The following is a 10,943-nucleotide window of genomic DNA, read 5'->3' as shown; positions in this document are numbered from 1 at the left end:
CGTTCTGCTTAACACAGATTAATTGAATTGGAGGCAGTTTTCAAATCAAACTGGATTTTATTCTAAGTAAAATACTATTATGAGTGTGTGGTCACTGACGGGATCCACTGACTCTGGGAGAAGACTGATTTTCTAGATCCATTTCTATCATGGTTTCGGCCTGGCTTTGGCACAGAAACTGCCTTGGTTGCCTTATGCAGTTTGCCTAGATTCACTAAAGTTTAATACGAACAGTCAATCTCAACAAGTATATGTTTGTTGAATACTGCAAATCAGTTGCATAACCAGCACTTTGTTTAGGCTATTACCAGAAAATTTGCAGTGGGCAGGATTCCAGTGTCAGGGAAAGGGAAGAGAGTATTTGGTAAAAGAATTTTGTGTATGACATAAGCAATGTTGTTTGTTATTTATGTTTTTTTTCTCAAAAAAATTCTTAATAAATATTTATATATATAAAAAAGAGAGTATTTGGTAAAAGAGCTAAACCCTAAATGCAAACAGCAAATAATAATTTAAATTATGGCTGTTATTTCATAACTTTAATAAAGTTTTGTTTTAATATAGGTGCCAACTGTTTGCCATTTATTCCATAGTGTTTGCACTCATCGGTTAGTGCATTTTAAGCCAGAAAAAGGCTTCTGAATTATTTACCAATAGGAGCATACAATGCTGCTGTCTATCGGGCCTGATTATTCCTTTAGTCCAGTATTGTCTGTTCACCTGCTACCTAATCCACTGGAGAGGTGAAGGATTGAACCTGGCACCTTCTGCATATAAAGCATATGCTTTATCGCTGAGCTATGCTCCCTCTCAATAACAATTGGGTAGAATAATTGGCTTAATGCTTTTTTATATCCCTGGAAGTTCAAACACTAGGGTCATTCCTTGTTAAATAGCAGATGAACATTCAATAAAGGAGTTTAAAACAGGTCTGCAAAACCTGTGATCCACCAAGTGAACTCCTTGCCTCCCACTTCATCTGCTATGGTTGGCAGGCAAACAAGAGATTAATAGACCTTATTTTTTCTGCCTGTCTGGGATTGCAAAGAGTAATAAAAAGGGTAAGCAGCCAATAGTCCCTCACAATACATGGATGGTGGGCTGCAGTAGGGTTGCCATATCACAAACTGAGTGCAGATTTGTTATATAATATCCATAGGTCCTTGCATCATAGGCAAATATATTTCTGTTATCCCAGTTTTTTTTAATCTGTTTGGGTGATATTCAATAATGGTGAAAACTTATGTAAATGGGACTTACCGGTACTCTTCTTTCCCCCCTTTCTATAACTGCAGGTGCACAACCTAAATCTGCTGTGGAGAGTGGAGAGATCTTTCAGAGCAGAGATTGAGCTTGTGGCCATACTGATATGTTGTCTTCTAGCCTTTTATTTTTGTGACTCATGCTGGAAGAAAGCAGGCAAAAATATTTTTCATCTCCCAGGGTTCATTGCCAGGGGCAGACTTGCTTTACTAGCTCGCTGCTGGCTGAAATGTAGCCGGCTGTCAGCCAACGTTGCTTTTGTTCAGATGCTGGAACTCTTTATTAATAAATACCTTCCCACCAACATCTAACAACATCATTCAGAAAACAGGATGAGCTGAAGCAAGAATGGAGAACCTCTGGCTAGCAGACTGATTGTAACCCAGGTGCTGGGATTCTCCCAAGGTTACATCCCCTGTCCCAGGACATGCCTTCATGTGCTTTTTCTTGTGTTCAGGGAATGTGCCATGCTGAGAGGTACCTGTATGTGAGGGGCACATGGGGCTCATCAGCCTGGGAAGGAAAACTCTGAACCTAAACCTCCAACTGCCTTGTGGGATATCTCTGGGAGAATAAAAGACTAAAGAGTAAACCCTACACAAATCCAGAGTGGTGTCCTTAAGATGGTTGAATGGTGTGTTGTTCCTTCTGGAACTCCTGCAGCCAAGCTGGTGCCAAACATATGGCTCTGCTTTCCTTTGGACCACATCAGCGAGGCCGAGAGTCGGGTCTTATCATCTGGGCAGCCCTGGACCTCCGTACACACTGCCCAGGTTTGTTCCCTGGGGAGGTCATTTGGTGCTGCTAACGCAGCAGTTTGACTTCACCCCTGGAAGCACACTATTGCCAGCAAAAATATTTCAATGATTGCTGCATTTTACAACATATCTTTTCCCTTACATATTTAAATAGAGACATTTGATTTTACGACAATTTCCCCTATTATCATTAGCATTCATCTTTAAGCTTAGATTAAATGTGCGGGGAAAGGCGGGGAAGATGACTGATTTTACTCCTCTTTATAATCCTAGTTCTTGTGCCACACTGTCCTATGTTCTGTAACCACACAGCTCTGTAAGGGTGCTGCAGAGAAGAATCACTGTTCTAAATTGCAATTAGACTGGATATTTCTCATTCTTCCTTCCACTCATTGCAAAATAATACAACACCACACAAACTTTTCTGCTGGTATATATTCGGGGGTGGGGGTGGGGAACACTGTACACTGAGAGCCAGTGTGGTGTAGTGGTTAAGAGCGGTAGATTTGCAATCTGGTGAACCGGGTTCGCGTCTCCGCTCCTCCACATGCAGCTGCTGGGTGACCTTGGGCTAGACACACTTCTCTGAAGTCTCTCAGCCCCACTCACCTCACAGAGTGTTTGTTGTGGGGGAGGAAAGGAAAGGAGAATGTTAGCCGCTTTGAGAGTCCTTCGGGTAGTGATAAAGCGGGATATCAAATCCAAGCTCCTCCTCCTCCTCTTCTTCTTCTTCTGTAGAATATTAAATACATAGGAAAGACAGAAATGAAATTTTGATGTACGCACACTACAGTAATTTACATTACTTCAGAGAAGACGCCAGCTGCCAAACTTTCTGCACTTACTTTGAAAATAGTTCTAGACAAGGACCTGTTTAAAAAAGACAATGTAATGACTGATGTGCTGAGGCATGATTGATATACGTTGAAAAGACGTGTCAGAATTCTAACATTTAAAAAGTGCCTTATATTAAAAACGTAGAAAAGCAAACGGTTTTTTTAAAAAAAGGAAATTAGCAGTCAAAATAGATAGTTGAAACCATGTTATAAATAGCAAAGATAAAAATAAGTAGGATTTCTCTGTCATTTCAAATAATTTTGCTGTTACTTGTTAAGTGGCTGTTAGAGCACGTTAGGACTGAGTTTTAAGTCATAAATCATGATGAGGCCCTGCCTGTGATTTCAGAGGTGGCAATATTGTCTGTAATAAGGAAGTTGTATACCTGGCTGACAACACACACGTTTGCCTTCCCAGGTTTATCATCTGTGTTTTTATTTTCTGCCATCATTACTTACAGACTTTCAGTGATCATTTTCCATTATATACTGGAAACAACATTCATATCAATAGCCCATTTGCTATTATCCTCAGTGGCTGCAGGCTAAAGCAAGACTGGATACAATGCAGCAGCAGCACACTTACACCACTATGTGGCAGAACTGTGCATATTTAGACAATGGCCCAGTTTGCATGCCACCTTAATCCACAGTTAATTTAAAGAATGAACAGTGTGCTGGCACACACTGTTCAAAAGTTTGTGCTTCACTCCTTCTCCGCACCTGCCTGTTGCCCTCTGGGGGAGAAGCAAGCCAGATAGGTTACATGCAGGTATGGGCTCATGGTTTGTGTCCCACAAACAAACCACGATCAGTAAACCAAAAACAAACCTTAGGTTCCACTTGTGGTTTGCTTGGAGAGAAACAAACCAGTAGTCTGGTTTTACACTGTGTCCTTTCTGATGCAGAAGCATCAGGACTGGGGGTAGAGTGAAGCGCAGACATGAGCAATGTGCAGCAGTGAGTGCATTGTTTGCTCGCATTAAACAATCATTTGTCTTACTTGTAGCTTAATGCATAAACTAGGCAGAAAGTTAATTTCCTAGACAGAAATGATAATGAGGTAAGAGGGGCATATTAGACAAGGGGAAAGGGAAAGAAAAGAAAGATTGACGCTAGTGACATATACTGTATGACCATCTCAAAAGAAAGTGTGGAAAATGTCTATCGTGATTAGGGAACTAGGATTAGCAACATTACAGGTGCCCAGACAAAGAAAGAGGATGTGGGTACAATCTGCTTTACCAGTGGGGAAGAAGTGAGAATAAAGATTGAGAAAGCTGAGGACAATACACCGGCTTTCTATTTTCCTGGATCACTAGCAAAAAGATTTCTGAGTACTTTATTGGTGAAAATATTCAGAATTCTGTCCTCATGAAGGAACTAACAGATCTCTTTCATTCTCTTGGCTACAGGCAAATTCATCACACCTTGTCAGGAGGGTTAAATATTGTGTTATGGTGTAATGTGCTTCTTGGCAGCTCACATTGATCAGGGGACATATTACTGTGTTTTGTACCAGCTGTGCCCTCTGAATACTGGCAGGCCGACAGATAAAGTCCTAAGATGGCAAAAACATGATAACAATTACTGTCTGAATACAAAAGCTTCCAGCCTTTACAGTATAATAGCAGGATAATCCAATGCTCAAGGAGCTGGCGCAAAGCATGCTGGCCCAATTGAGGCTGCCGTATAGTCCATCAGAAGCCAAGAGGAGGTGAAAGTACCAAGCTGAGCAGGTATTTACAAGGCAAATACACAAAATACAGAATGTTGGTGTATCCAACCTTGCTGCCAGCTGTTGATGTACACAGAGAAGTATTTCTAAATCACTCTGTTCTGCTTTGGTCAGACCTCACCTGGAATACCGTTTCCAGTTCTGGGCACCACATTTTAAGGGGGATATTGACAAGCTGGAACACGTGTAGAGGAGGGCGCCCAAGGTGATAAAGGATCTGGAAGCCAAGCCTTATGAGGAATGGTTGAGGGAGCTGGGTATGTTTAGCCTGGAAAAGAGGAGACTGAGAGGAGATATGATCTAAATATCCAAAGGGTTGTCACATGGAAGATGGAGCAAGCTTGTTTCTGCTGCTCCGGAGGGTAGGGCTCAAAACAATGGATTCAAATTACAAGGAGATTCCCACTAGACATTAGGAAGAACTTTCTGATGGTAATATCTGTTTGACAGCGAAAAGGCTTGATTTGCCTTCATTGGAGGTTTTTAAACAGAGGTTGAATGACCATCTTTAGCTGAGATTCTGGCCTTGCAGTGTGTGTGTGTATGTTTGTTTGTGTGAACCTCGGGGTCTCTTCCAACTCTACAATTCTAATATTCCAGAAAGAGAGGGGCCACCTGCTATGGCAAATTCTGCCAGTCTGGTGGCAAATTCTGCATAAATTGCAGAAACTGCAGCAGGGCCATGCAGCACCAGGGAGCCTGCAAGGAGAGAAGCAGTGGTTGGGGTGGTAGAGCATCAGTATGCTGCCCACATGGAGCCAGAGAGCTTGGCCCTTCCTAACAATGACCCTGGATGAGGCCAATGAGGAGCTAGTGGGCAGAACACACCCACTTGGCGTGTTTCATGAGAACTCCAGAGGAGGAAGAGCAGGGTGGAATGGTGTTATGTACTGAATTGAATAGGATCCAAACTGCAGCAGTCTGATTGGTCCTAGAACAATAGGATCCAGAAGGCAGCATTCTGATTGGTCCTAGAACAATGCAGCAATATGATTGGTTGGCAGGAACCACCCAATCATGCTCCAGATAGAAGTGAATCCACAACCTGATTGGCTTACAGTAGAATTCCAGAATTAGCCAATCATGTGCAGCCCATTGTGTAAATAATGTATATAAAGCAGATACTTGAGGGGACTTTCATTCATTCCTCCTCACCACTATGAGCTGAATAAAGAGCATGAAATCACTTTGCGACTCTGAGTATATTTCACTGGCGACGAAGGTGGGATCCCACTGAGCTGACTGCCACACACAGCACCGCAGCACCGCCACCTGCCACACCGCTGCCTCGCACCGTGTATCCAGGCTTCAGCTCCGGGACCCAAGGAACTCAGAATGGCAACCGACAGCAGCTTCTCGCCGTTCAACCCAGCATCTGGAGACTGGGAAGCGTACGCCTCCCGTTTCACCTTCCTCCTAGAAGCCAAAGGGATCACTGATGAAGAAGACGCCAAGAAGAGGGCAATATTCTTCAGCGTCTGCGGAGAGGAGACGTTTGAAATCGCCCGGGCTCTCCTTGCACCTGAAGACGTTGCTACTGTTCCATACTAAACAATAATGGAACAGCTGAAGGGGCACTTTTCGCCACAGACCTCAGTGGTGGCTCGTCGAAATGCCTTCTACGCAAAGCGGCAAGCCCCTGGGGAAACCATAACTGGGTTTGTGACCTCTCTCCGCCAAGCTGCCCGGTTCTGCAACTTCTCAGAGCTGGAGAACATGCTTCGTGACCGCCTCGTCGGTGGCCTGAAGGATGAGAAGCTGCAACGACGCCTCTACGCTAAGAAGAACCTAACGTTCCAGGTCGCTCTGGAGGAGGCCCTGGCAACGGAAGCTGCCGAGAGGTCGACGCAAGAGGCACGGCTGAGCCAGCCGTCCCAACCGAGGGTCCACCACGAAGACCTCACCAACGACTCAGGATCCGACAGGGAGGAGGTGCACCGAGTACAGCAGCGCACTCAAGCAGCCCACATACCACAGCTGCCTCAACAAGAAGGAGGGAACTGTGCAAGCTGTGGAGAAAGTCACGAGAGGAGGACCTGCCGTTTCCGTAACGCAGAGTGCAGGCAGTGCAGAAAATTGGGACACATCGCCCGGGTGTGTCGGGCTCGGCCCACCCGACACCAGGCATCAGATGACCAATCCAAGAGCCCCAGGTCCCGGGGCCCAACGCACCAAGGCAACTCAACGGAGCTCACAGACTTCCAGGTATATCAGTTGCCCCACCCCAACGTAGAGAAAATTTATGTAGAGGTATGGATAGAGGGGGCCCCATGCCGCATGGAGCTTGACACGGGTTCAACTCTATCCATAATCTCGGCAAGGACCTTAAGGAAACTGTGCCCTACTGGGGGTCCCAAACTCAGGCCGGCCCCATTCACCCTCCGGGACTTCCAGAAACGTAAGGTCCCCACAATGGGGGTGGGGACCTTCAGGGTGCAATACAGAGGGCGGACGCGGCAACTGGACTTGCTTGTGGTCAAGGGCCCCTACATTAGCTTACTGGGATTGGCATGGTTTGGACCACTGGGGCTAGCCATCACCGGGGTGAACCACATGAGCTTACAAGTGGACGTGGACGCCATATGCAAGGAATTTCCGGGGGTTTTCGATGGGAAATTGGGACAGTATACAGGCCCCCCCATTGCTCTACAGCTTGACCCTGCAGTACGACCGGTCAGGCTCAAGGCCCGCCGGGTCCCGTTCGCCCTGAAACCCTGTATAGATGAGGAATTGGACCGACTCGTGAAGCAAGGAGTGCTGGAGCCAGTGCCTAATGCCCCCTGGGAAACCCCAATCATCACACCCGTCAAGCCTAATGGTTCGGTCCGCATCTGCGCAGACTACAAATGTACCATAAACAAGGCCCTCACGGCCCATGCATACCCAGTGCCAGTGGTCAGCCATGTCCTTGCCACCCTGGCTGGGTCGAAAATTTTTGGCAAGCTGGACTTGGCCCAAGCATATCAACAGCTGCTAGTAGATGAGGCTACAGCAGAGGCACAGACCATTGTGACGCACAGAGGAGCGTTCAGGGTAAAGCAGCTGCAATTCGGGGTCAGCGTGGCACCAGGCATATTCCAGAATCTAATGGACTCTCTCCTTAAAGGGATTCCTGGTGTCACCCCCTTCTTCGATGATGTGTTGATTGCCGGGCCCACACCCGAGGAGTTTGAGGACCGCCTCCGCACCGTTCTGCACCGTTTCCAGACGGCGGGTCTCAAGGTGAAGCGGGGAAAATGTCTACTAGGACTGCCTCAGGTGGACTTTCTGGGATTTATGGTGGATGCAGAAGGGGTCCACCCAACTGGGGACAAGGTACGGGCAATTTGTGATGCCCCAGCGCCCAAGAACAAGACTGAACTTCAGGCCTTCTTGGGACTATTGAACTTTTACCATTTCTTCCTACCCCACAAGGCGGCGGTAGCGGAGCCCCTACACAGACTCCTGGACAAGCGGGCCCCTTGGGTGTGGGGCCAGCGCCAGGAGGCCGCATTCCAGGCAGTCAAGGACTTGCTTGTCTCAAACTCGGTCTTGGCACACTTCGACGAGAGGCTGCCAGTTGTGCTAGCATGCGACGCCTCACCCTATGGCATTGGCGCTGTCCTGGGACACCAACTCCCAGATGGAAGAGAGGTACCAGTGGCATACTTTTCCCAGACACTCAATGAAACCGAGCGGAACTACTCGCAAATCGACAAGGAGGGTCTGGCAATCGTGAAGGGAGTAAAAAAATTCCATGATTTCTTGTACGGGCGGCCCTTCACTGTGGTGACTGACCACAAGCCGTTGCTGGGCTTGTTTGCCCCTGAAAAGCAGACCCCCCAAGTGCTGTCTCCTTGCGTCCTCGGGTGGTCAATTTTCCTTGCCAGCTACCACTATGCACTGATTCACCGCCCTGGGAAGGCGATGGGCCATGCGGACGCCCTCAGCAGGCTACCACTACCAGAAACAGGCCCCGACCCAGCACCTGCACAAGAGGTTATGAGCCTGGAGCTGCTTCCTGACCGCCCCATTCAGGCACAAGAAGTTGCACACCATTCCAAGAAAGATAGGGTCATCTCCCGGGTCCTGGACTGGGTGTGGAGGGGATGGCCCAGCAGCAGTCCTGGGCCAGAATTCGCTGGCTACACAACCCGCAAACATGAACTGTCGGCCCACAAGGGGTGCCTGTTATGGGGAAGCAGGGTCGTTGTTCCCCAGCCCCTCCGCAAAAGGGTCCTCACAGCCCTACACGAGACACACCCAGGGGTAGTAAGAATGAAAGCCCTTGCCAGGAGTTGTGTGGTGGCCGGGGATCAACGGAGAGATAGAGGCCTGGGTCAAACACTGCTAGGCCTGCCTAGAATCCCGCCCAGATCCCCCAAGGGGCCCAGTCCAGTCCTGGGAGTCCGCCCGAGCACCATGGTCACGCCTGCATGTGGACTTCGCTGGCCCCTTTCAGGGGAAAACATTCTTCATAGTGGTGGACTCCTACACCAAATGGCTGGAAGTCGCACTGGTACCGTCCACTTCTACGTCCGCAGCCATCCGGGTACTACGCAGGCTGTTTGCAACCCACGAGCTCCCTGACACTCTCGTCTCAGACAACGGGACTGCATTTACGTCAGGAGAATTCCAAACCTTCACAGCGCAGAACGCCATCCGCCACATCCGTTCGGCGCCATTCCACCCAGCCACCAATGGCCAAGCAGAACGCATGGTGCGGACCACCAAGGACACCCTTCGCCGCATGATGCAAGGGGATTGGGAGTACCGCCTTGCCACATTCCTTCTAGCACAGCACAGCACCCCCAGCTCAACGACTGGCCGGAGCCCCGCTGAACTACTAATGGGTCGGCGCCTTGCAATCAGATTGGACCGCCTTCACCCCGATAGAGCTCAGGATGAGGTAGTGGTGGGGGAAGGCAGGAACCCCCGGACCTTCGAGGCCCAGGACCCAGTGTACGCAAAGAATTTTGGGGCAGGCCCTGCATGGGTACCCGCCACAGTCACCAGGGTCACTGGCCCCGTGTCGTACGAGGTGCTAACAGATGGGGGGCAATGCTGGCGCCGCCACTGCGACCAGATACGGCGATGATTCCCGGGAGAAAACCAGGAGGAGGAGGACAGGTTAAGGGAGTCCCAAGGGAACAGTGGGGCAGTGAGGCCCATAGAGCAGCAGGGGCAAGCAGGAGAGGCAGAATCAGTAAATACAGAGAGGACCCGTGAGGCCGAAAGGACACCAGAACCAGAACTACGACTGAGCGAGCAGGTTGCACCAGACCAAACAGCCCCATCACAGCCAGCATCCTTGGAACACGAGCCAGAACCTGAACCCCGGACCAGGGAACACCCCAGGCCGCAACGCACACGTAGGCCGCCGGCGTACCTTGAGGACTATGAATGCGACCTCCCGGGCAGGACTGGAACTTAGAGGGGAGGGGTGTTATGTACTGAATTGAATAGGATCCAAACTGCAGCAGTCTGATTGGTCCTAGAACAATAGGATCCAGAAGGCAGCAGTCTGATTGGTCCTAGAACAATGCAGCAATATGATTGGTTGGCAGGAACCACCCAATCATGCTCCAGATAGAAGTGAATCCACAACCTGATTGGCTTACAGTAGAATTCCAGAATTAGCTAATCATGTGCAGCCCATTGTGTAAATAATGTATATAAAGCAGATACTTTGAGGGGACTTTCATTCATTCCTCCTCACCACTATGAGCTGAATAAAGAGCATGAAATCACTTTGCGACTCTGAGTATATTTCAAATGGGCAGGCAACTCCTGTGGTTGAAGCTTTGCATTTAAGTCAAGCACCACAGGGTTGTGAGCCCCTAGTGCCTTATGGCAGTTAAATCTAGAGAAATAAATATGTCTAAGAACCCTCATTGTGAGTAAACAAATGTGCCAAACTGCATTTTAATTGGTATCTAATCTGCAAGCAAATCAGTCTTAAATATCCATCGTTGGAAAACAACCCTTTCACCACATTGCTTAGCATTTTTAGAATAACCGTTGGACCAGGATCTTCAGTGTCATACAAACCTGTGCACATCAACCAGTTTGTGCTCAAATGGATGACTAAGAACAAATCATAGAAAGGAGGTTCTAATAATTATATAGAATCTTTTTTAGTACATGTTCTTTTAAAATCTATTCCCTGAATAGAATGGAATGCAAATGAGATAAGGGTTCCCATAGGGTCGTTGAATTCATTATTTGACCTCCCCACAAGCCAAGTGCCATTTTCATGATTCAATGCTGAGGAAAACCCGAGTTGAAAAACAAATGGTATGCAAACCGTAAACTTCTTCACCACATATTTTATTTCCTCTTTTTAGAGGGAAGCAAGCAGACCAGAGT

The sequence above is a fragment of the Podarcis gaigeae genome (genome assembly GCF_964106915.1).
Source record: "Podarcis gaigeae genome assembly, chromosome: 5".
NCBI lineage: Eukaryota > Metazoa > Chordata > Lepidosauria > Squamata > Lacertidae > Podarcis > Podarcis gaigeae.
The sequence above is the reverse complement of the archived record's forward strand: the minus strand, read 5'-3'. Positions refer to the sequence as shown.